Source organism: Cherax quadricarinatus, chromosome 7 (assembly GCF_038502225.1).
Source record: "Cherax quadricarinatus isolate ZL_2023a chromosome 7, ASM3850222v1, whole genome shotgun sequence".
Classification (NCBI taxonomy): Eukaryota; Metazoa; Arthropoda; class Malacostraca; order Decapoda; family Parastacidae; genus Cherax; species Cherax quadricarinatus.
In genome coordinates, this window is record NC_091298.1 from 32,171,430 (window position 1) to 32,197,660 (window position 26,231).

The following is a 26,231-nucleotide window of genomic DNA, read 5'->3' on the forward strand; positions in this document are numbered from 1 at the left end:
CCAGGAATGACTGGATTTGGTGTACGATTTCTGCCATTTCCTGCCAGTTTTTTTTCCTTCCTGGCACTAAAAAACCTCTCCCTCTTGAGTGGCTGTGGCTACCCAGGTTTTCCCATGGCCTGGATGTTTTGTATCTTTTTGTCCCCTTTAGATGGTATGCCTGGCAATTTAAGTTATAGCACAGTCTTTCCTGTACTGAAGAGGTACACAGTTCAGGGTGAAAAAGCTTACAGGAAGGGAGTTTGCATTTTCCTGTTGTCATATGGGCATGGCATTTCCTAGGGTGGTCATAGTTGCACGTCCCATCTGTTTTTCCAGATTTCCCATGCCAGCAGATACCGAGTGCATAGTATGTGCACAGGCTTGGTTTCCGTTTGCCTTGGGTTTCTGTGACTGTATTCCCTGTTGGTGCATGTTTCCCTGTCTTACTTCTATCCTCCCTAGCACCAACAATGGAGCTCCCACCATTTGTTTTTGGTAATATATCCTCACTATTGCTAGTGGAGTCCTCTTGTTTGCTATTTCCTGCGGTATTTCTAGTTTGCAATATTGGTTTTATCTTATCTTTGACTACACTTGTTTCCCTACTATGGCTCCTGTCCCCTATGCGGTCATTCATATGTATTCCTTCCTGCGTATAATTCCCGACTACCTGGACAAAATCTCCAGCTTCACCATTACTGTCTCCCAGGACAGCATCTCCAGCTTCCCCATTACTGTCTCCCAGGACAGCATCTCCAGCTTCACCATTACTGTCTCCCAGGACAGCACCTCCAGCTTCACCATTACTGTCTCCCAGGACAGCACCTCCAGCTTCCCCATTACTGTCTCCCAGGACAGCACTATCAGCCCCCCATTTACTGACTACCAGGACATCATCTCCAGCCTTACAGTTTCTGACTACATGGCCAGTATCAAGGGCAGTACCATTCAGCCCGGACTTTTTATGTTCCCATCTGTTGTAGAAAGCTTCCAGGTTTTCTATGAAAGCAGCTTTGATGTTGACCTCTTTTAATACCCTTGTGATTTTAGTCCACAGATTTATCTCATTTGGGCATACCCAAAAACACTTCCCTGTTTTAATACTGCTTGTAGCTAGTTCTTGGATATCTGCACAAGGGGCGTGACACCAATTTCCACAGAAATGACAATTTATGCATGTGGAAGCCCGTTTGTTTGACTGACCACAGACTACACACAGCTTCATAATGATTTGAATGGTTTATTTACTGCAATTCTACTAGCAACCTCTTGAATATTCTATTAATAACCTGCTAGGTGGTGCACAACGAAACCGTTTGAAACCAGTCAAGGGTTCGGACCAGTCAAGGGTTCGGACCAGTTTATCTGATCTGATCAGTGGGTCACTTATTTAAACCATACTGGTCGGTGATTTGAGCTAACACATGAAGGATCTACTGGAAATTATCTACCCGAGTAATATGTGATTTGATTGATACAAAAGTATAACTTGCGTGTTGAAGAGCCGGTGACTGCTGGCACTCCTACAATGACGAACGGTCGAGCCTCCACCTTTGTTTATCAATCGCTGTATCTAGCTTCTCTATTTTTTTTTTTTTTTTTCCGTCTCCACCACAATAAATGCTATATTATCACTATAGTTGACTGGTGCAAATTTTGGAGGAAGGGCGCTTTTTCTGTAGTAATAATTGCTTCTCGTTGTGTATATTGCGACCGCTGGTAACTACAGGTTATATGAAATTCACAGTAACGTCTGGTATTTCAAGAAAAAGAAACTAATGAAAGTCACTCCACTTCACTAAGTACCATTATAATACTGGTTAGTTGCTACTACAACACTGTATTCTGCTATTCACTGGTATCACTAGATTATATGCGAGTACACTAGCAGGCCAGGAAGATTATTAAAAACAGCTGACCTGTGGTAAGTTTCTGGCGACTTCTGGCACCTGCCTCTATAGGCTTATCACTTCATTTACAAATTCACCTGTTTTCAAATGACACTTTAGCCTTTATCATCAATATACTAGGGAGCCACTGTAGTATACACTATACAATATGTATACTCAATGCTTTCAGGGAGACTTTCTTTCCTCTGACACAAAGTTCAATATTATTATTTTTTTCCACACGGGACAGGCCTATGATTCCCCTCTGGCAGTAAACTCTGCTAGGAAGTGCACACTAATTCTCTTTTTTTTACTCAGTATATAATGTTTTCCGCCCAAGATTGGTTCCAGGCGCTAGAGGGATGTATCGTATAGGATTGATGACACAAATTAAAGTTCTAGCACGTAAGAGCGACCGTGAAAACACCAGAAAAACCGGGAGCACAACGAGGCACGCTGACACGCTATGACACACACCAGCAGAGTTAACATAGAATAATACAGTAAAGTTTAATTTGAGATACAGAGACACTGATAACACACAATGTACAGTTATGATATGCTATTGAGAAAACATTTCTTCCAGCAACTGATCCATCCTGCTGGAGGAAACATTGTCTCAGTAATATACAGTGATACCTGAATTTGCATGACAGTGTCCTGCATTGAAGACACCACAAGACTCCAGGTGGACATTAACCAAATCTTTAAATGGGCCGCAGAAAACAATATGAAGTTCAATGCTGAGAAATTTCAATTACTCTGATATGGAAAACGTGAGGAAATTAAAACTTCATCGGAGTATAGAACAAATTCCAACCACACAATAGAGCGAAAAACTAATGTCAAAGACCTGGGAGTGATAATGTCAATGGATCTCACCTTCAAGGACCATAACATTGTATCAATCGCATCTGGTAGAAAAATGACAGGATGGATAATGAGAACCTTCAAAACCAGGGATACCAAGCCCATGATGACACTCTTCAGGTCACTTGTTCTATCTAGGCTGGAATATTGCTGCACACTAACAGCATCTTTCAAGGGGGCCCAGTCCCTGGACCCATTACGTACTTCTGTAATCTGTAAATACCTTTGTAGCTTCATCATGAATGTGACCAGACCTACCTGGAGTTCATTACCTTTGTAAATTGTGAGTTCATTACCTTTGTAAGTTGTGAGTTCATTACCTTTGTAATTGTGAGTTCATTACCTCTCTAACTTCCTCAGCTATCAAAACTTTGGAGTCCAGTCCCTGGACCAATTATGTACCTCTGGAATCTTTTGACTACCGCCCACAGGATGGGTATGGACTGCATAATAAACATATTAAACTAGCTCAAGGCAGGTGAAATTGCTGACCTAGAAAATGTACAGAGAACCTTCACGGCGTGCATAACTGTGATAAAACACCTCAATTACTGGGAATGCTTAACCCTTAAACGGTCCGAACGTATATATACGTTCACTCGCGTAGTACCCCAAATTTTTTGAGAAAAAAAATCTTTTTTTTTAAAAGGAAAAATGAGTATATGGTACCCAGGCATCCCCAATTATTTTAACATGGCACACAGTGAGTGCGCACACCCATTCTCTCATGTCTAGGTGACTCAGGCTTATTGTGGCAATGTTGAATGAATGACAAAGAAAACGTATATACAGGTCTCCCTCAACATTCGCGAGGGTTAGGGGATCAAGAGCCTCGCAAATGTTGAAAAACCGTGAATGTTTGGCGCCCCAATATATTGTAGGGAAATATATTACAATACTGCTTCCTTAACTTGTTGAACCATGAATAATCATAAAATACATGAAAACGTCGTAAATTGTACTAAATATATACATGTTATGCTTTAATAATGTATGTTATTTAATAACATGTATGTTAATAACATGTATGTTATTAAATACCACAGACTCCACTACTGCCTCCACCAATGCCTCCACCACTGCGAGTCCCTACTACCCTCCCTCCGACCCCCGCAACTGGCAGCCAGCCCTCCCACCACTCAGTGTGGTGAGTGTTTTGTTTGTTCATTATTTGCTATTAAACTACAGAATAAATAATGTAAACCCATTCATGACTGCATATTGGAATGGCTATTAGGAAAGGTATTAGTCGGTGACTTCATGTGTTTACTCTTGAACACAGCAAAGAATCGAACATTTCTGCTATTGCTAATAATAAAAATAGTAATAATAATAATAATAATAATAAATACGATATAATTGAAGAAGGAAATTGTACAAAAATACGAGGGAGTGGTTGACACATCGTCAGTGTGACTTTGTTTATGCTGGAGTGAACATTAGTCTCCCTGCTTTTCCAAACATTTCACAATAATTCAGCGGTTGAGGCAGTGGTATTTAATAACATATATGTTATAAATAATAATAGTACATGTTATTATTAATAACATGTATTATTATTAACATGTATGTATTTAATAACATATATGCTATAAATAATAATAGTACATATTATTAATAACATGTATTAATAACATGAATTCGCGAATGTGTGAAGCCCGTGAAAGTTGAAAACGTGAATGTTGAGGGAGACCTGTATACGTTTGGGCGCGTGAACGTACATATACGTTTGGACCATTTAAGGGTTAAAGTTCCTCAACCTGTACTCCCTAGAATGCAGGCGGGAGAGATACATGATTATATGCACTTGGAAAATCCTAGAGGGATTACTATCAAACTTGCACACGAAAATCACTCCAAACGAAAGCAAAAGACTCGGCAGACGATGTAACATCCCCCAAATGAAAAGCAGGGGTGCCACTAACACGATAAGAGACAACACAATAAATGTCAGGGGCCCAAGACTGTTCAACTGCCTCCCAGCATACATAAGGGGGATTTAATTGTTCATGTATGTGTTTTACTTAGTTGTATTTGTTTTGTGTATGTAAAAACTATAATTAATCTCTAAAAAATGTATTTTTTGTGAATATTTTTGGGTGTCTGGAATGGATTAATTGTATTTACATTAATTCTTATGGGAATAATTATTTCGGTTATCAGCCATTTCGGTTTTAGGCCAGCCTTTTGGAACGGATTACAGCTGATAACTGAGGGTCCACTGTACTAAGTTCTGAGTGGTCCAGACATGCTGTGCAACCAAAATTAATGTGCTGTTTTCTTGAATATTTTCCTAAATAAAAATATCACTAAGAAATAATTATTTTTTGTTTTATGCATAATTGTATGTACAATACAATAGGGCCCCACTTTATGGCATTTTAATTTATGGTGTTCTGCTAATACGGCGATTTCAAATTATGACCGAAACTCGCTATATGGCTAATTGTCTTTCTAATATGGCACACCCTGTTTGTTTACATTCTCTGTGAGCTCCACGTCTCTCCATTATGTCTGGAAACTTTCCGAAATTTCAAGTGTTTTAAAGTTATTGCACATTTTATATGTGCTCTGGGTTTAGTGCTTGTTTTTATAATGATTATAATAATAATTTGTAATAATAACTTGTAATAATAGTTTATAATAACAATAACTTGTAATAATAATAATAATAATAATAATAATAATAATAATAATAATAATAATAATAATAATAATAATAATTGTCAAAGCATCATTCCTTCTAAAAATTACATGAGAATGGAAGTGTTGGTCTTTATTTATTCTACTGTACCACTGTGGAGACAACTTGTACATAATGTAAGGTGTTAGTATGAATGTTTATGAACCATAACCGGATGCTTTGTTTGTTTGCTTACATAGTGGGTTGGGTGGCCAGGCGGGCTTCCCTACCACTCACACATGACTTTCTTCAAATAAATACTTTCCACCTCTCACCCTACATTAAGACCATTAAGACTATATTAATTTTATCACTCACTTTTGGGTGTCTGGATCGCATTAATTGGATTTGCATTATTTCTTATGGGAAATATTGCTTCAGTTTTTGTCAGATTTTCTGGAATGAATTAATGATGAAAACCGAGGTTTCACTGTATTACAGTATTGTATAACAGTAAATCTTTTATTTTTTGGTGTGAATAAGTTCTTTATGTGAATAAAAGATCAAGATGGAATTCATCTGTGAAGCCTAGAAATGTAACTAATAAACAGAAGAAATGTTATTTTAGTACCAGGAATGCCTGCATTGTTTATTCTGCACCCTATTTTGAAATTGGAATATTTGGAAGTGTGAAATTGGCCAAATTGCCAATTTCTGATTGCTTTATTGGGTAGTTGAAATAGTTGATTGGGCAGTTTCTTGTGCTCAGTCGATAAAATAGAAGTGATACTAGAGAAATATCTAAGAATTTGGTCAACTGGAATAATGTAATTGGCCTAAAATAGGAGTCAGAGTGGGCAAACTCGCTGATGCGTAAATGTCATTGATGCAGCAAAATAAGCAATAGCATAATTTTGTCAATTTTCCATTAAATTTCATACTTTTTGTTTTATTACCGTCAGAAAAAGATTCTCTGCCATTTCATAAGAAAAACTAACACCTTTTTTTTTTTTTTTTTTTTTTTTTTAAATATTTGGACCCTGTGGACATTATGTCAAGTATTTAATATCTTAACCCTTTCAGGATCCAGACCCCCAATCTGAAAATTGGTCTCAGGGTTCAAGAATTTTCAAAGAAAAAACAAATTCTTATAGACTGAAAGAGTTCATTCTTCTGAAGGCAATGAAAAAAAAATTCTGTTCAGTACAGTGGATCCTTGGTATTCATGGTAGCCCGTTCCAGAGTCTGACAAAACCTGAAAATCACGAAAACCGAAATAATTTTCCCCACAAGAATTAATGTAAATCCAATTAATCCGTTTCAGACACCCAAAAGTACGTATTAACAAAAAATGCATTTTATAGAGAATAACTATAGTTTTACATACAGAAAACAATGAAAAATAAATATAAAGCACTAATGAATGGATAAATGAGCATTTAAATCACTTTTACCTTTATTGAAGAGTCTTATTGGCGTATGGAGGAAGGAGAGTCTATTGTTTGGAGACAGGACAAAATGCTTAAATATGACAGCTTATTTATCTGTCACAATTCATCTAATATGGCATATTAAACAGTATTAATAACATAGAAACATGATATATACTCTAGAATGAATAAAATATGTCATTACGTATGTGAGGAGTGGTGGTGGTGGTGGTGGTGGTGTTGGGTTTATAAGGGCCACTGACAGCATAAGCCATACATATAGTGGTGGTGGTGGCAGCAGCAGAGGCCACGACCACTATTCATACTGCAACAATGTACGTAATTTACAGTAGGGCCCCGCTTTTTGGCATTCCGCTAATACAGCGATCTCAAATTATGACCAAAACTTTCTATAAGGCAAGTCGTCTTTCAAATATGGCGCGGGCCACCTGGTTTGTTTACATTCTCCATGGGCACTTCTCTCTATTGTGTAATAATAAGAAACACATTACATATATGCTGTTTATATGCTATGGAGGTGTGGTTGCTAGGTGGAAGGAAAACATTACGTTATACTAATAATCATCACTCTTGGGCACATTAAAAGTCTTATTTTACATTAATATAGACATTTTCATTAATCCATCTATTATATTTTCTTCAAAATTATATAAGAAACAAGTTACATAATATATTAACATTTTGTTTATATACTATGGAGGTGTGGTAGCCGGGCGGAGGGAGAACATTACGTCACTCCCCTTAATACATAACGCTTTTGTTTGCAATTCTTGGCATGGATTATTCATTACTTCTCCCTTTGTTTATGATGGCATCTAAAGGTAGTTGATAGAAATGATTAAACTCAGTGAACATGGTATGTCGATGGTAATAATATGGCTCTGGGCCACATTAAATATCATGTAGGTATGTAGCCCAGGCAGACTACATACCTACATTATTATTATAACTGAATATTATACGTGCCCTTGTGGCTTAGCACTTCTTTTTTATTATAATAATAATATACGTATGTGTACCTGTACCTAAGTAAACTTACACACTGTGCTGGCATGCAAGTACACATTAAAATCACTAAGAGCGTCTTATTAGTCTTGAGGATGCCATATTAATAATGATAATAATAACAATAATCACTCTAAGGAGCATTAAATATTGTATAAAATGTTAATATAGACATTTTGCTTAATCCACCTAAATACACCCCACAGTAGAATAAATTAACATAAATATGAGATGTGGTAGCCAGGTGACTTGTAGGACTTGTGGTAACCAGGCAACTTGTAGGACTTGTGGTAGCCAGGCAGCTTGTGCGACTTGTGGTAGCCAGGCAACTTGCAGGACTTGCAATGAAAACCAGATGTGTTCATCTGGTTTGTTTACGTTATGTGTGGGTGGGGTGGGCTTGGGAGGGGAGGGCTGCCCTTCCTGGCTACCCACACTTCCCAACCTGACTGCATACAAATAAAACTCACCTCTCACCCTACATTAAGACTACAAATATTTTAAGGTAATTAATGAGTGTACTATATATGCATTTTATTGCTCTAGGGAGCTTTAAGCATCATAGTATAGTATGCGTGGGTGGGGTGGCCAGGAGGGCTACCACACCTGACTTCTTCGAGTAAATACTACTCACCTTTTGCCCTCCATTAAGACTACAAATATTTTGAGGTAAATAATGAGTGTACTGTGTGTGTATTTTACTTTTTAATGCCTAGTTCTATTGCTAACTTAATATATGTTAGTGTAAACTTGTTATTTGGCATATGCATTTATAAATGGAAAAAAATGGAGTTCTGCTTTCCGGCAAAGTCTGCTTTCCGGCAGTAGCCTGGAACCTAACCTGCCGAATAAGTGGGGCCCTACTGTATAAATAAGAAATATTTACACTTTATAAATAAGAAATATTTACACTTGGAGGAGATGCTGGCATTGGTTTAGGGTGGTGGAAGATATGCAGTTGGCATATCTTGTCAGTGGCCCTACATAACTTCAACAACACTGGAGGACTTAGTTTCATGTCGTACTTTTTCTATTGCTTAATCACTTAACTTACTTGCTGCACTGTTAATGCTACACTTCATTGCTGGCTGGTGCTATAGCCTTTATCAACTCCTGCTGCTTTAGTATCATACATATCATAGAACCACTGAATCACTGAAGAAGGCACATTCTCTCCTCTCTCTTCCTCCTCCACTTTGGTACTTTGCTATGAGTTCTTTCTTGAATTCTATCTTGTTTCTCACCTTTACCATAGAGCTGGCACTAGGAGCTTTCTTTGGGCTTATTTAGCAGTCACACACAATTAACAAGCTCAAAATTCAATGGATTATTACGAAATGTTTTGTATGACCTCACTGGGTAATGTTTACTCGCTGAGATACAATGCCAAGCTGACTCAGAATGGAGTGTGGGAGGCTTTGTGTGCACACACGGCACTCATACATGTTCTGTACGACCGACGAAAACCAGAGGGAAATAATGAAAACAGAGACTATATTTTGATGAAAAAAGTTGGTGATAACCGAAAATCATGAAATCAAAGGCTAACGAAAACAGAGGGTTCACTATACTTACTAAGATATAGAGGTGTGAAGTTGAGCTTCAATGACCTGTTGGCGGCAACATCGGTAACTGCCGTCCAGTCATATTATTTTATTTAATTACAGCGGAACCCCAGATTTTGGCTGTAATCTGTTCCAGAAGGTCGGTCTAAATCCGAAAAGGCTGAAAACTGAAGTAATATTTCCCATAAGAATTAATGTAAATACAATTACATAATCTGTTCCAGACACCCAAAAAATATTAACAAAAAATACATTTTTTAAAGATTAACTGTAGTTTTACATACAGAAAACAATGAGAAATAAGTATAAAGCACAAATTTTAAGATAACTGAACATTACATACCTTTATTGAAGACTCTTGTTGGCATATTGAAGAAGGCGAGGAGGGGAGAGAGATGAGAGTTTATTGTTTGGAAGGGGAATCCCCCTCCATAAGGACTTCATGTATCAAAGCCCTCTCTGGGGTTACTTCCCTCCCTGCCTACTACACTCTGTGCATGCCTGCTACACTCCCTGTATGCATACTTCACTTCCTGCCTGCCTGCTACACTCCCTGCCTCCTGTCCACACTCCCTGCTACACTCCCTCTCTCCATGCTACACTCCCTGCCTCCCTTCCACACACACCCTGTTTCCCTGTTACACTCCCTGCCTCTCTGCTACACTCCCTCCCTCCATGCTACACTCACTGCCTGCCTGTTACACTCGCTGCCTCCCTGCTACACTCCCTCCATGCTACACTCCCTGCCTTCCTTCCACTGCATATGTGTAAAGAACCTAGGATAACCCAAAAAAGTCAGACAGAGTGACTTATTTCCATTGGGTCCCGCTTCCCCACTACACTCCCTGTCTCCCTGCTAAACTCCCTTTTGCAACATTAGCTTCCTTGATTTCCCTGCTACACTCCCTGTCTTCCTGCTACACTCCTTCCCTCCATGCTACACTCCCTGCCTACCTGTTATACTCCCTGCCTCCCTGCTACACTCCTTGCTAAACTCCCTTTTGCAACATTAGATTCCTTGATTTCTACCTTCTCTGCCAGGATGGAAGTGATTGTTGATTTGGATTTCCCATACATCCTGGCAAGTTCTAGCACTCGAACACCTCTCTCATATTTTTCAGTAACTTCTTTCTTAAATTCCATCGCATTTCTCACTTTCTTTACCAAAGGAACTTTCTTTGGGCCCATGGTGGCTTATTTCACAGTCACACTTAATAAACAAGCACAAAACCAATGGATTGTAAGGAAATGTTTGGATGAATGCACGGAGTACATGAACGCATCGCGTTACGTTAAATCTGCCATACGAAGCATTTGAACGCAAAAATTTTGCCTCACCTTACGTGATTTGTCCGGGACACGTCCCACGTGTGGCCTCAGCACCAGTGTTTACAAGCCAGCCAATGCGGTCGCATCTATGCATACATTCGGTACATTTCACATTATCCCAGTGTTTTTAGTGCTTGTAACTGCAAAATAAGTCACCATGGACCCCAAGAAAGCTTCTAGTGCCATCCCTGTGGTAAAAAGGGCGAGAATTAGTATGGAATTGAAAAAAAAGATTAAAGAAATGTGTGCAAAGTGGGTTGAACTGCAAACCTTTACGGATGAAAATCACCCTGACACAGCTACTGCAAGCCGTGTTGGCAACCTGTACAGTGACAATGTTATGGCCCATTTTAGGAAAGTCTTAAAGGAACGGGAGGTACAGAGCTCTATGGACAGATTTGTTGTGCGACAGAGGTCCAGTGACTTTCAAGCTAGTCCTATTGGCATTAAAAAAGAAGGGAAGTAACCCTGGAAAAAGACTTGCTACCTCAAGTCCTAATGGAAGGGGATTCCCCTTCTAAACAATAACTTCCACACTCTCCCCTCTTCCCATCCCATCTATCATCACCAGATCTTCAATAAAGGTAAGTGTCATGTATTCTCTTCTTAGTAGAGTAGTAATTGTGCATGTCTTCTTCAGTTTGTGTGTATTAGTTTAAAATTAATATTTCATGTGGTAAATTTTTTTTTTTCATACTTTGGGGTGTCAGAAACGGATTAATTTGATTTCCATTATTTCTTATGGGGAAAATTAATTTGGCTAACGATAATTTCGGCTTACGATGAGCTCTCAGGAACGAATTAATATCGTAAGGCAGGGGTCCACTGTATATGCTTATTCACTGAGAGACACAGACTGACTCACCTACGCAGCAGCGTCCCGGCGAGAGGCGGGTTGACGCATATAATACGGCTGATTTGCAAGGCACCGGCCAAAATACGGAGCAAAATTTCAGCCCAAAAACCGGCCTAAATACGATTCAGCCGATAAACACAGCTGCCGATATTCGGGGTTCCACTGTATATTATATTATTATTATATTAATTAACCCTTTTAGGGTCGACAGGCCCTCTCCCAGACTTGTGCTCAGGATCACCAAATTAAAAAAAAAAATAATTTTTTATGAAAAGATAGAGAATCTTTTCCCGATCATAATGACGCCAAAAGTATGAAATTTGATGGAAAACTTATGGAATTATGCTCTCGCGAAGTTAGCGGTCTCGACGATGTTTACGCATCGGCGATTTTGCCCACTTTGAGCCCTATTTTTGGCCAATTCCAGTGTACTAGTCGACAAAAATCATAACTATTTCGCTAGAACTCCATTTTTTCTATCGAATGAGTACAAGAAACCACCCATTTACCGATTTCAACTATCCAATAAAGTGGTCAGAATTTATCAATTTTGCCAATTTCACACAAATTTCAAAAGATGCCAATTTCCAAATAGGGTATAGAATAAACAAGAAAGACATTCCTGGCACTAAAATAACATTTCCTCTGTTCATTAGTCACATCCCCAGGCCCCTCTTACATTTCTTTTGCTTTCCACTTTGAATTTTTATTCTCACAAAAAATAGAAGATTTACTGTTATGCAGACTACTGTATTAGTGTAGAAATGGTATAAATACTATCAGTACACTTGTGAAAGAATATTAGATTCACCAGTTGATGTGTATTGGATGCATGACATGATTTGTTTACTTCTGAACTTTGGCAAAAATCGACCATTTTGCTACTTTGGGCTCAATTTTAAGGTACTTTTCATTGTGAAACCAATCAAAATTGTCTCAATTTCTGTAATATGTCTTCCATTCTATAAAATAAGACCAGGAAAACTAGAATACAACAATAAATACCATATGAAAATACAGTGCAAAGTCGCTGTTTTAAACCAAAAACACGGTCAAAGTTTTTTTTTTCTCATTACACACTATGTGCTGCAGGATTTTTTTTATACTGCGCACACTGACCACATAGACCCATTCTTTCATATGTAGGCCTACCAGCATTCTCTTGCTAGATTTGAGGGCGCTAGAATTTATGCGTACTAGTATGTCAAAAACCCTGGCGCATTAGGCGTACTAGTGTGTCGGAAACCCTGAAAGGGTTAAAGGAATGAGAAATTCACTGTCTCAAAGAGAAAGAAGGTTTCTCTTATGCCATGGCAGTCTTTCTCCCTTCAAGGGACTTCCACACCTTTCTCATTTCAGAGTTACTAGACGGCCTCAAACCTCAGTAGTACCCACTTTCACAATTGCCTCTGTAGTTTCCACTTCCACAGTCGCTTCTGTGTCTAACGCTTTTGCAGCCCTAGACTTCGAGGTTCCTACCTCGTCACCTTCTGTCCTCCTTCATCTTCTTGTTCACGTGTTTCTGTGTTAAGACACATGTTTGGGATGATATGTGATTTAGGGGTTAAAGGACATTTGTACTTTGATGTTTTAGACTCTGGAGAAGTAGGGATGCGAGGGACCAATTTAGCTGGGGGAGGTTGTGTAGACACAGAAACATGTTGTGCAAGAAAGGTATAAAATACCGACAGTATCAATGTTAAGACACGTGTGCAACATCTGGATATCTTTATTGTAGACGTTTTGCCATCCAGTGGCTTTATCAATACAGATTCTAGGACATAATTAGAAGACAGTAGAACTATATACAAAAGATGAGGTAATCAGTCCCTCAGCCTTGGAGTTAGTGTTCACAGCATTGTGGTGATGGAGAACCTGGAGCAAAGGCAAGGAGACTGGCGGTTATATAGGCGTCAGTGGAAAGGGACGTGTATGACCTACTTCCACTGGGGAATCCCGCCTACCAGTGACTATGCCCTCATCTGCTACACGTTCCTTTCCAGTGACGCCTATATAACCGCCAGTCTCCTTGCCTTTGCTTCAGATTCTCCACCACCATGATGCTGTGAACACTAACTCCAAGGCTGAGGGACTGATTACCTCATCTTTTGTATATAGTTCTACTGTCTTCTAATTATGTCCTAGAGTCTGTATTGATAAAGCCACTGGATGGTGAAACGTCTACAATAAAGATATCCAGATGTTGCACACGTGTCTTAACATTGATATTGTCGGTATTTTATACCTTTCTTGCACAACATGTTTCTGTGTCTACACAACCTCCCCCAGCTAAATTGGTCCCTCGCATCCCTACTTCTCCAGAGTCTAAAACATCAAAGTACAAATGTTCTTTAACCCCTAAATCACATATCATCCCAAACACTTTGTTTTTCCTGTCTCTGAATGTAGTCCTTTACCTCATAAAGCATCTGTTACTATTTTGGAATTTCATCCATCCTCACCTGTGGTTGCTTCCTCTCCTGTCTCCATTCAAGTTTCTTTCTCTCCTGTCCCCACTCAAATTTCTTCCCAGTGTACCTCTAGCCTCTCATTTCCCCCTTCTTAGGTAACTTCCATTGTCTCTCCAGTCCTTATTCAACCTACATCTTTTACCTCTGACACCATGCTGTCTGCCTTCCCTGTCATCTGAAACAATCATTTCCACATTTATCGAGGAGACAAAGCAAATGGTAGATAGCAGTCCACCTCCTGTCACTTCTCATTCACACCATACTCAACCTTCTACACAACACTTTCCTTTGCGTCTTACTAATTTCTAGCTGCCTCCACATGTATACTTTACTGATCCTACTAGTCTGTAGACAGCTGCTTAATATTACCATTTTACTTCTGTTCGCAAATCATAACTTACAGACTCCCTCTGATTTTTTGTCAGCAGTAGCTTTATTACACCAACTTTGCTTATACTTTCCCTTTAGCACTTTTCACTGCCCTTACTGACTCATCCTCCAGCATTCTTTTCACCCTTGCTGGTCTCTGATCTGGCATATTACATCTTTAGCATATTCTACCCTGCAGCACTGTTCGACCCTTGTGGGTCTAACGCTTAATTTTGATTGTAATAATAATAATCAGAGAATGGAGATGTCAGGATTATTTGATCATTGAGAAAAGATGGAGCAGAATTGGATGACCACAAGGGTGTAAACATTGAGGGTCAGTGGAAGAAAGGGGTAGAAGTCTTCTCAAGTGGAAATGGTGGAGAGTGTGAAAAAAGTTTTAAGTGGTGGGGGCTTGAGCATTTAAGTAGGCCTGTATGAGCTTGTTAAATTGGATTGAGATAAATTGGTTTTGGGGATTTAACATGCTGTTTGAGTATGAGCAAGGTAACATGAGGGGATTTCTGAAAACCTGTAATGCCTGTTCTTTGACGGATGTGTGGGGATTTTGCCGTGGATGTTTGTTTATTTATGATGTCCACACACTTCTAGTAAAACAGCAATTGAATGAAAATAATGTAATGTAATTTATGAAATTGTGTCTAATTCTCTTTGCTTATAAAGGTGACCCCTGTAAGCTAATTGGTTCCTGGAGAGCTACTACCTGCCATGTTGTAGGTCAGATTGATATTTCTTATAGGTGAAGTGTTTTAAATAAGAGCTCATACCTTAAGATTAATTTTTTATGGGCAGTCTTGCTAAGATAAAATTGTCATAAATGCGAAGGGGCCCAAGTTCGGTGATCATATTAAGGGTTGCCTGCATATAGTGTTACATTATAAACTAGATATCTTAGCAGGAAAAGTTAACAGAAGCAATAAAATGTGTATAATGTAATTTTAACGACTGATCATCCACTCATTCCCTTTACAGCTCGTTGTTGCAATACATGAAGTACACTTGCTGAGCCAACACCCAGCATCGTCTCAAAGTACAGCAAATATATTGTGTCAGCACTGTGTGCCTTGTAGCCTTGGACTGGAATGAGAAGACTTACTACCAATCACAGGCAAACCACGTCTGAATTTGCCTACAAGCACCAGAAGTTCATCGTGTGTATAAGCAACTACTACAATGTGGTGAAAGCTTATCTTTTCTTCAGATGTACTTTACTTGCATAAGCAACTACCACTAGTGCACTGTAATGAAAGTTTAGATATTTAATAGAAATGTTTAAAATGTATGAACAATTTGTACATTTTAGTAAAATGTATATATTTATTAGAAGTGCTGCATATGTATGTGCAACTAGTTCACTCAAGGTCACTCTACTATAATAAGAAGTGTGCATATTACATAATTTTTGCCAACTTTCAGCAGAATCTGTTCAAGATAGGCAAAACCCACAACATCAGCCAGTGTCTTCAACACTTTTGCACAATAAGTTTATCCTGCACAACATATAGTTTATATTGGAAACAAAAGAATTTTATTCTTCTGTGTCTCCAGGAGTCTTCAAAATATATTTGGCTTGGCAGCTGCTAAACTTATTTATATGAAAAAAAAAAAAAAATCAGTGTGTCCTAGTTTCATGATGCATACTGCTTGTATAAAACTATTAGCATTCTTAGATTTTGTATGAAAGTTATGTTATAATAATATGTGAAAGTTCATTCACTGCAGAAAGCATTTCTGGTTTGGAATGTCTAATTAATATAATGCAAAATATTCCGTTGATCAAGATAGTGTACTTCAATTAGAGAAACTATGCTAGTTTTCATTTTGGAAAAGCCACTTCCATTTTTTTTTAATTCCTGCATTTATCTTAAAAGCTACATGCTGTTATCCTGCCTCTTGTTATTAAATGTCTAGCAAGTCTGTGGTATATTCCCTAGGAATATACCATGTAAAGGTACCTATTTGCTGCTAGGTGAAAAAAAAAATGTAGGTGTTAGGAGACTTGTCCATATATCTTGTCCCTGCCAAGTTTCAAATCCACGACCTTGCTCTTAGAAGTTGACTGCTCTAACTGAGTAAGATGAGAGAGAAGAATAACATGAATTTAAACTTAAGAATACGTACCTTTAATAATAAATTATTCAAGTACTTTGTAAACAAAAATTTTAAATAAATGATTCTTGTAATACATGAGATTTCATACATGAGAGTAATCATATTTTGTAGTTCCTAAATGAATTCACAAACAATACATCTAGCAGGAAATATGAGAAAACATTCAGAAGAAAAGCCATATCATTGCAGTGTATGTCTAAAGAATTTTTCACGACGGTTTCACTTAGTGAGACACATGAAGGGCCATACAGGAGAGAAACCATATCAGTGTTTGGTGTGTGTAAAGAACTTTTCACAACATTCTAATTTAGTAACACACATGAAGAGCCATACAGGAGAAAAGCCATATCAGTGCTCCGAGTGTCAAAAGAACTTTATACAAAAATCTGAATTAGTTATACACATGAGGAGTCATACAGGAGAGAAACCATATGAATGTTCTGATTGTTTAAAAAGCTTTAAACAGAAATCTGTATTAGTAAGACATATGAGAATCCATACAGGAAAAAAACCATACCAATGTTCTGATTGTCTAAAAAGCTTTAAAGAAAAATCTGAATTAGTAGTACATGTTAGGGGCCATACTGGAGAGAAACCATTCCAGTGTTCCGAGTGCTTAATGAATTTTACACAGCGATCTAATTTAGTAACACACATGAGGAGCCATACAGGAGAAACGCCATTTCCGTGCACCGAGTGTCAAAAGAGTTTTAAACGAAAATATGAATTAGAAATTCACATGAATGGCCATACAGGAGAGACACCATATCAATGCTCCCAGTGTCCAAAGAACTTTAAACGGAAATTTGAGTTAGTAAGACATACAAAAAGCCATACAGGAGAAAAGCCATATCAATGCTCAAAGTGCCTAAAGAACTTTTCAAGACAATCTAATTTAGTACGGCACTTGAGGGGACATACAGCAAAAAATCTATATTGATTCTTTGAGTGTGTAAAGAACCTTAATAAATCTCCATAACACAAGAAGCTATAAAAGCAGTTAACTGTCTTAATGTTTTGAATGTTTAATGAATAATAAACTTTGCTCCAGCATTTCAAATGATACTTTGGGACAAACTGTTTTAGTGCCTTAAGTAATTAAAGAGCTCTTGAAATACATACGTTTGTCGATGTAGGAGGGTGGGTGTGGGAGGGAAGAGGAGTGATTGGCAGAATGATGAGGTAAAGAGAAGTGGTAAGAGAGAGAGTAAGCATATGAGAGGCTTTTGCAAAATAGAAATTATATAAGGAGAGAAGCCTCTTCAAGGGGGGAGGGGCTCCTTGACATGGTGAAGAGGCTTTTGGTCTGAGACATTGGACCTTTCAGCCTCCCTCCGACCTATCTTAAATACTACTCTCCATCCTCCCTTTTGATCCATCCTTCTCATCCCTTCTCACTCCCTTTTCTGCTTTTGGATTTTGGGGTCATGCCACCCTCTGGGATTCTAGTTCCTAGGTTGAGGGAAAGGTTATCATTGTCCATCCCATTCCATTGAGGTCCTTAGTCTTGATCTGAGGAATTAGACCTTTAGATTTTCTTCCTCAGACCGAACCTGATTATCCCCAAATTCCCCCTTCCCTATCCCATTATCACCATCTCCCCTTTTTCCTTTCCTCCTCCTCCCCATCCCTCCCATATCCCCTTCCTGTTTTCAGCCTTTGGGATTCTTCCCACAGGCACTCTAATTCCTAGGAAGGGGGAAGGGTACCATGGTCCATTCCATTCCGTTGAGGTCCGTGGTGGTTGTGTAGTTTTCCGTGGAATCTGGATCACCTGGGGATGTCCCACTCCCTTTCCGGTCTCTGAGGGGGGGGGGGGGTGACTTTGGGTGTTTTTCAAGTGATTGGAAGCTGCTTTTTGGATTCCAGGGGGTGGTGGCTGAAGGAGGTATGCTTTGTGGCAGGTATCCGGCCGCCCTCTCTCTTGTTCACTGAGGTAGCTTGGTAAATGTGAGGTTGCTATCCTAGATTGCTGGTTTACTGGCATGAAGGGTAGGGTATGGCACGGGTTTCATGCTGCATCTGCACTACTTGCAGTGCTCAGGTTCTCTTGGGCACGGATGGGAATTTAAAGCCCTTTCATTTCTCCTAGCAGCTATCCCTCCATGTTCCCCCTCCCTTTTTTTTTCTAAAAACAATAAGAAAGAAGTGATGTAACCGTGGTGTCCCAGGTGCATGAGACAGCTCCCCCAGGGCTCCTTTCTGCTACTGCACCTCGTTTCGACCCTACCTCGTTATTTGACCACTCTTTGGGCTTTCTCATGCCCCCGTACCTCCTGCTTGTGCCATTTTGTCACCAGCTCCAGGTACCGGGGTTCTGCCTGACTCCTTTGATACATCTTACCTCGGCACTTCTTTGACCATACTTCTGGCTTCTCCCTCTACGGTACAGCGATTTTCGGATCACCTGCGCATCTCGCATTGGACCAACTTCAGTCCCACACCTAAATGCCCAAGACCATTACCTGATGATACTCCTTCGCTTCCTTCTCATTCTGCTCAGAAAAGACCAGCACGACACTCCCTCCCCTTACTGTTTCAAAATACACAATGGACTAAGTTTTTTACTCTGTGACTGACTTCTTTTCCTTACTATCTTTCCAGTCATAGTATTAGCAAGGCACTCCTATGCCATGTTGGTAGAGATATATGCTTTCATGCTCTCAAGAGCAGTGCACACATCGTCACAGTACAGAATGCTAGCCAAGCTCGCGCTCTTCCTCTCCTTACAGCCATAGATGCTATTCCTGTAACTATTGAAAAACATCATTCTCTTAATTCTTGTAGTGGTACTGTCATTCTACCTCATACCATTGTCCAACAGAATTTCCAGACATGTGGTGATGATATTCTGGAACAGCTTGAGCTCCAAACCCCCCAATCCTCTCAAAAGACACTTATGTCTTCCCTGCCAGCAGGCAGAGACAATACTCTTGTAATGTAGCTTGCTTAACTTTTAACTGCCATGAGCTTCCGTCCTCGGTTTATATTGCAGGACACCGTTTACAAGTTCCAAAGGTGATCCCTATACTGCAACAGTGTAGAAATTGCTGGCGTTTTGGTCATCTAGAGAAATTTTGCAGGTTCATAGCCGAATGCCCTGTCTGTGGTGCCGACGATCATACCAATATGTCTTGTAGTCTACCTCCTCCTCGCCTTAATTTTCATGAGGCTCTCCCATCTTACTCTTGCCATTGCCAAGTTTACTTAAATGAGTGAGAAATCCATTGTTTCAAAGAGGCTATGGCAGTCATCTACACCTCCAGAGGAGACTCCCCCATATTTTTCTCAAGTTACTAAACAACCCCCCCCGCCTCTGGGACCCCAACTTCCGCAGCCTCCTCTGTGGCCACCCCTTCCACAGTCACCCGTCTCTGGTCTCGGAGGTCCCTCTCTTGACACCTCATTCTCTTCTCACCTCTTCCTCTTCTCACTCACAGGTTTCTGTGTCTACAAGACCTCATACAACAACTCCTGCCCATCGGCTCTCTACTTCTCCGAAGTCCAAAAAATCCCCATTGTTAAAATCTCCTTGAACCCCTCCTTCCCTTCTACCTGCACATTTTTCCTTTCCAGTCTCTGTTCCTGGTTCTTCACCTCTAACTGGCTCTGTTACGAGTGTGGAGGTTCATCTTCCTCCTGGTACAGCACCTTCCTCTCCTGTCCCCTCCCACACTTCTCCAGTTCCCTTTTGTCCCCCTCTACTTTGGTGCATTTCATTGTCGCCCCGATCTTTACTCGCCCTCCTTCTTCCATCTCTAATATCACCCCACATACAACGTCCTTGTCCTCTGAAACACTAGAAGCTATCTCCGAATATAGTGAGGAGACTACACCATTGATGGACACTGATCCACCTTCTGTTCCTCCTCTTTACTCTTCTCCGTCTGCACAACTTCATTTGCAGCGTCCCAGTCTTTCACTGCTTGTGCATTTTCCGCTGCCTTCACATGTGGACTTTTCTAACACTTTTAGTCCATAGATACCTCTACCTTCAGATTTCTTGTATCTTTCTCTTCGCAAATCATGACTTATTTACAGTGGAATATCCAAGGCCTGAGAGGTAACTGGGGTGAGCTTCGGTTGTTGCTCTCCCAGTTTTCCCCTGTTTGTGTTTGTTTACAAGAACCCAGATTACGCTTCTCTGTTATCCATCCCATCTCAGGCTATGTTTTATTATATTCATCGGATCCTTTTCCCAATGGAACCTTCAATGAAAGTGCACTTCCTATGTGCACAGGTATTCCATACCATCAGCTCTTTGTTCATACTTCATTGCATTTCACTGCAACCCACAGTGGTATACAATCTGTTCTTTGTATCTCTCTTCTTCTCGGGCATTATCTATCCCAGATGTTGCATTTCTAGTTTCTTCCTTACTGCCACCACTTCTGTTACTTGGCAGTTTTAATGCTCACCATTTCCTCTGGGAGAGGTCTCACTGTGACTCCCGTGACATTCAGTCAGAGGCTTTTCTTGCTTCTCTCCCCCTCCATTTTTTGAATATGGGTACTCTCACCCATTTTGATCTTCATACTCATTCCCTCTCTTGCATCAATCTCTTGGTTTGCTCTTCCTCAGCTGTACTAGACTTTGCCTGGTCTGTCCTCCCAGACTTGCATGACAGCAATCATTTTCTAATCATACTTACTTCTCCTTCGTATTCACTACCTCCTTGTAGCCCACGCTGGCAGTTTGACTGAGCGAATTGGAACGTTTACTCACGTCAAACTGCTGTTAGTGAGGATCCTTTTTCGTCCTCCATTAATGAGCTTTTACACCTCTTCTTGACCTCAGTTTTAACTGCAGCTTCACATTCGATACCCCAAACCTCAGGCAGGCATTCTCAGAAGTGCATGCTTGGGCTCGGGCACTATGTTTAAAATGCACTTCATGGGGCAGGTACTGGTAAAATAGAACCACAGAGTGACTCTTTGATTTTAAGCAGAAGAGAGCGATCACCCGCCATGTCGTCCATTACGCTAAACGCACTTGCTGGCGGGATTATGTTTCTGCCATCACTTCGGCTTCCTCTATGAGTGGTAAATACTCTTCCGACCCGGTTCCCATTCTTTGGGTTGCCGGTTTTGCTGTAGCAAACCCTCTTGACGTTGCCACCGAAATTGGTAATCATCTTGTCCATATCTCTTAGGGGCTCTGTCTATGGCCCTCGTTTCTTTCCTCAAAGTCTTCCAGAGAGTTAGCGCCCTTAAACTTTTCTTTTATCAGAGAAGAATCTTATAATGTGTCTTTTACTCTTCTGGAACTGGAGGCAACACACTCCGCTTGCTGATCATCGGCAGCAGGTTCTGACTGCATTCATTTTCGTATGCTACTGCATTTTTGTCAGTCAGCTCTTGCTGTCCTCTTATAACTCTTTAATCTTATTGGGTTGCATGGAGCTCTTCCTCAGCTGTGGAAATCTGCCATTGTTCTCCCTTTCTGCAAACCATGTACTATGGGACATGATGCCCCCAACTATCGTCCCATTGACATTTGATGTGGTATTTAGAGACACACAGTCTCTCCACTAGTCAATATGGCTTTTGTAGGGGCTGTTCTACCCTTGACCCCTTACTACACTTGGGTACATATGTTTGTAATGCCTTTGTCAATCACCACACAGTTATTGCCATCATTTTTGACCTTGAAAAGGCATATGGCACAACTTGGAGGTATAATATCTTGGCCCAGGTCCACTCCTTAGGCCTTCGAGGTAATCTATTTTTCCTTAAGAACTTCTTAACTGAGAGATATTTCCATGTTCAGGTTAATAATATGCTTTACCCAGACTTTGTCCAAGCTGAAGGTGTTCCCCAGGGATGTGTTCTGAGCACAACACTTTTTCTCCTTTGTTATAAATGATCTGACATCTATTCTTCCATCTATTTGGTTTTCACTCTATGTTGATGATTGCTATAGCTTATGCAGGCATTGACTGTCACCTCATTGCAGTTTCTCTCCAGCATGCAGTCAACAGTGTTTCCAATTGGGCCACTACTCATGGGTTTAAATTTTCTAGTACGTACACTAAAACTCGCCAAATTACTTTTACTAGACATTCTGTTGTCTCTGATCATCCATTGTACCTGTATGGCATGCGTATCCCAGACCATGATACGGTCAGGTTTCTTTGCCTTCTGTTTGACTGTCGGTTATCCTGGAAACCTCACATTGCCTCTCTGAAGACAACTTGTCATTGTCGGCTGAACCTCCTTATCACCTTAACTATCCAAACGTAGATCTACATCGTTACCGCTAGTGCTCCCAACATAGATCAGCATTTTATTTTTCCTGCCTCCAGTATTAAAAAAATCTAGGACCACTTAATACCTTGTGGGAGCACTAGTTAGAACAAACAGCGTGGCAGATGCCAGGGATTTGCTGATGTCATGTCCTATTAACACTCCCCTCTTAAGAGGAAAGTGATGTTGACCCCATGTTTAGTGGTCAAGGAAATATAAAAAATCTCGGTAATAATAATAATATCTTTATTTACTACAAGTACATGTACAAGGTATACATGTCTAGCTGACATCAATGACATACACTATATAGAAAGCCCCTTGTTATGCTGAGCATTTCGGGCGAATTAGGTCAATTTTGTCCCAGGATGCAACCCACACCAGTCGACTGGCACCCAGGTACCCATTTTACTGATAGATGAACATATACAACCAGTGTAAGGAAACACATCTGATGTTTCCACCACTTCACTGGGAATTGAACCTGGACCCTCACCTTGTGAAGCAAGAGCTTTTGCCACCAGGCCATGTGCAACATTCTTTAAATTTTGGTAAAACTGATAGTGTCATCCTGCCAGAATGTCCTATAACCTGTGTGTAATATGTGTTCAGCAGGTTGGCTGGCTGGTGAGCTTACTGGCCAGTGGCTGGCTGGCTGATTGGCTGTCTCTATCTCTGTCTGTCTGTATCTATCTCTGTCTATGTCCAGACAAAGTGCTATACTGTGCTTGTAGATATAATGCATAATAAGCATGACTGGCAAGTAATACATATTTTCACTTGTTCAGGAATCAGATGTGACGGCTCTGCATCGTGTGTAATACCTGTTGGTTCATGATTGGCTCTGAGATAGAGAGACAAGCAGACAGATAAGCATAGACAGAAATAATGTAAATTAGATTAGTCTGTTTCAGACCCCCAAAAAATACACTTACAAAAGCACTTAAATAAATACACTTACATAATTGTTCAAGTTTTAAGCTGTTCGTAACCCGAGGTACCACTGTATATTCTATTCTGGCCGTCTTCTTGTCATTATTGTCGAGGTTGGGAGACTACTCTCTCCCATCTTCACATCGGCCATGCTCGTCTTACTCACAGGTATCTCATGGAGAGGTGCCCTGTTCCACTCTGTAAGAAATGTCAGGTTCCAGTTTCTGTTAGCCATATTCTGTTGGACTGCCCACTATCAACAAGCGTGCAGAATTTACCTCCAATGTTGTCACCACTCTACCGCCCTTACTTTGCCTTCCCTTCTTGCTAATGGATCCTCCTTTAACTCAGACTCTTGTTGACTTTTTGACAGCAACTAATTTACTGCACAAACTCTGTTAATGCTTCTAGCACCTCACACAGCCCTTTCTACCTCAGTCTCTTGCTACTCTCTACCCCCGTGCACTATCCACTGCACCGCTGCCCTCCATGACCTAATAATAATTTCTCTCCCACTTGCTACCCAATACTCCTGCACCCTTCCCTGCCCTGCTGCGCTGTATGATCCTCGTAGGTTTAGCGCTTCTTTTTTTATTATAATAATGAGGTCCTTGGCATTGGTATGGTTTGCTATGGAATCTGGATCATCTGGGAATGTCTCAATCTCTCTCCTGTCTCCCAGGGGGAGGCTTACGATGGAGGCTCCCTGTTGGATTTCGGGAGGTGGTGGTTGAAGGAGGTATGCCATATGGCAGATATCCAACCACCCTCTCTTTTGTCCACTGATCTGGCTTGGTTAATGTGAGGTTGCTATCCTGGAGTGCCAGTTTACTGGCATGAAGGGGTAGGGTATAGAACGGGTTCCATGCCGCATCTGTACTACTGGCTACACTAAGGTCCTCTTGAATGTGGATGGGAATTTATGACCCTTTCATTCCTCCTAAGAGATACTCCATGTTCCATCTTTTTTTTTTCCATTTTTTTTTTTTTTTGGGGGGGGGGGTGAACATAAAGAAGAAATAACCTAATTACCCATCAGTAACATGAGTACCTGGGTGTTAGTCGACTGGTGTGGGTTGCATCCTGGGACAAAACTTGCCTAATTTGCCCAGAATGCTCTGCATAACAACGGCTTTCTGTATAGTAGTATGTCATTGATGTCAGCTAGGACTGTGTACCTTGTACATGTACTTGTAGTAAATAAAGATATTATTATTATTATTGAGATTTTTTATATTTCCTAGACCACTAAACATGGGGCCAACATCACTTTTCTCTTAAAAGAGGTGTGTTAATAGGACATGACATCAGCGAATCCCGGGTGTTTGCCAGTGTTTGCTATATGTTGTTTTAACCTAAGTTCAAGACTTTTACCAGTTTGACTGTAACAAACTTTGTCACATATTTGACAAGGAATCTTATAGATACACCTGTCAGCATTTTAGGGGAATTTTTTTATCAAAAGTTTTTTTAACTGTGTCAAGATTTTTAAATACAACTTTGATATTAAAATTCTTAAGAAGAGAAGGCATATCAACCAAATTTTCATGGTAAGGGAGAACCAACATATTTTTAGTTGAATAAGGTTGGTTGTCCCTTTTTGAATTGTAAAAAGTATTTCTAGCTATTTTAAAGGATTTATCAATTAAGTTTCTTGGGTATTTTAGATCATTAGCTATTTCATAAATTTTGGAGATTTCTTCATCTATGAACTCTGGACTACAAATACGTAAAGCATAATAGTGTACATAGGAATAAAGCATAATAGTGTATATAGTGTACATAGGAACAGTTATTTGTTGGTTTCCTGTAAATTTTAAATTTAAAATCATTGTTACCTTTAATAATTAAAACATTTAAGAAAGGCAATGAATTATTTTCTTCAAACTCAACAGTAAAATTTATAGAATGAGCTAAGCTATTTAATTTAACCAGGAAATGGTTTATATCTACATTCATTTCCAGAAGAAATGTTGGCAGAGATCGATGCACAGATACAAGGGAGCCACATAACAAGATGAAGAAGAGCCTGAAGAAAAACAGTTAACATTGCAGTAGTTACATGAGCAGTTCCATGTTGCTGCTGCATTAGCAGACTTTTTTACTGAAGGTGGCCCTGACAAATGAAGAAGCAGTGGTTTGAAACAGGGCCTAGACCAGCTGATGATGCCTTACCGTCAGCTGTATAAGGCTTTGCAGGGTAAAAGAGCCCAGAAATCCATTACAGAATTTATGCACACTCCAATACAATCATCGACTTTAGTCCCAGAACCTGTACCATCCACTTCTGCCAACAACCAACAACCATCCAAAAATGTAACTAATGTGACATTATATTGTGGCAACGTTTTGCTCTCCAGGAGCTTATCAAGCTTGATAAAGCTCCTGGAGAGCAGAAGGTTGCCACAATAAAATGTCACACTAGTTGAATTTGTGTCCTTTTACTTAATATATTGTCGGTAATTCTACCAATATTAATACAACAATCATCCACCTCAGCCCAGTAGGGC

At 39.9% G+C, this 26,231-nt stretch overlaps 1 long non-coding RNA gene across 1 annotated transcript in view; it reads left to right on the forward strand.

Moving 5' to 3' along the window:
- Positions 1-25,634, forward strand: part of LOC138852350 (uncharacterized) — a 33,665-nt gene extending 8,031 nt beyond the window's left edge. The window contains exon 2 of the long non-coding RNA XR_011391678.1: positions 15,404-25,634. This is a non-coding gene — a long non-coding RNA (uncharacterized lncRNA). The remainder of the gene's footprint in view (positions 1-15,403) is intronic.
- The last annotated feature ends 597 nt before the right edge of the window (positions 25,635-26,231 follow it).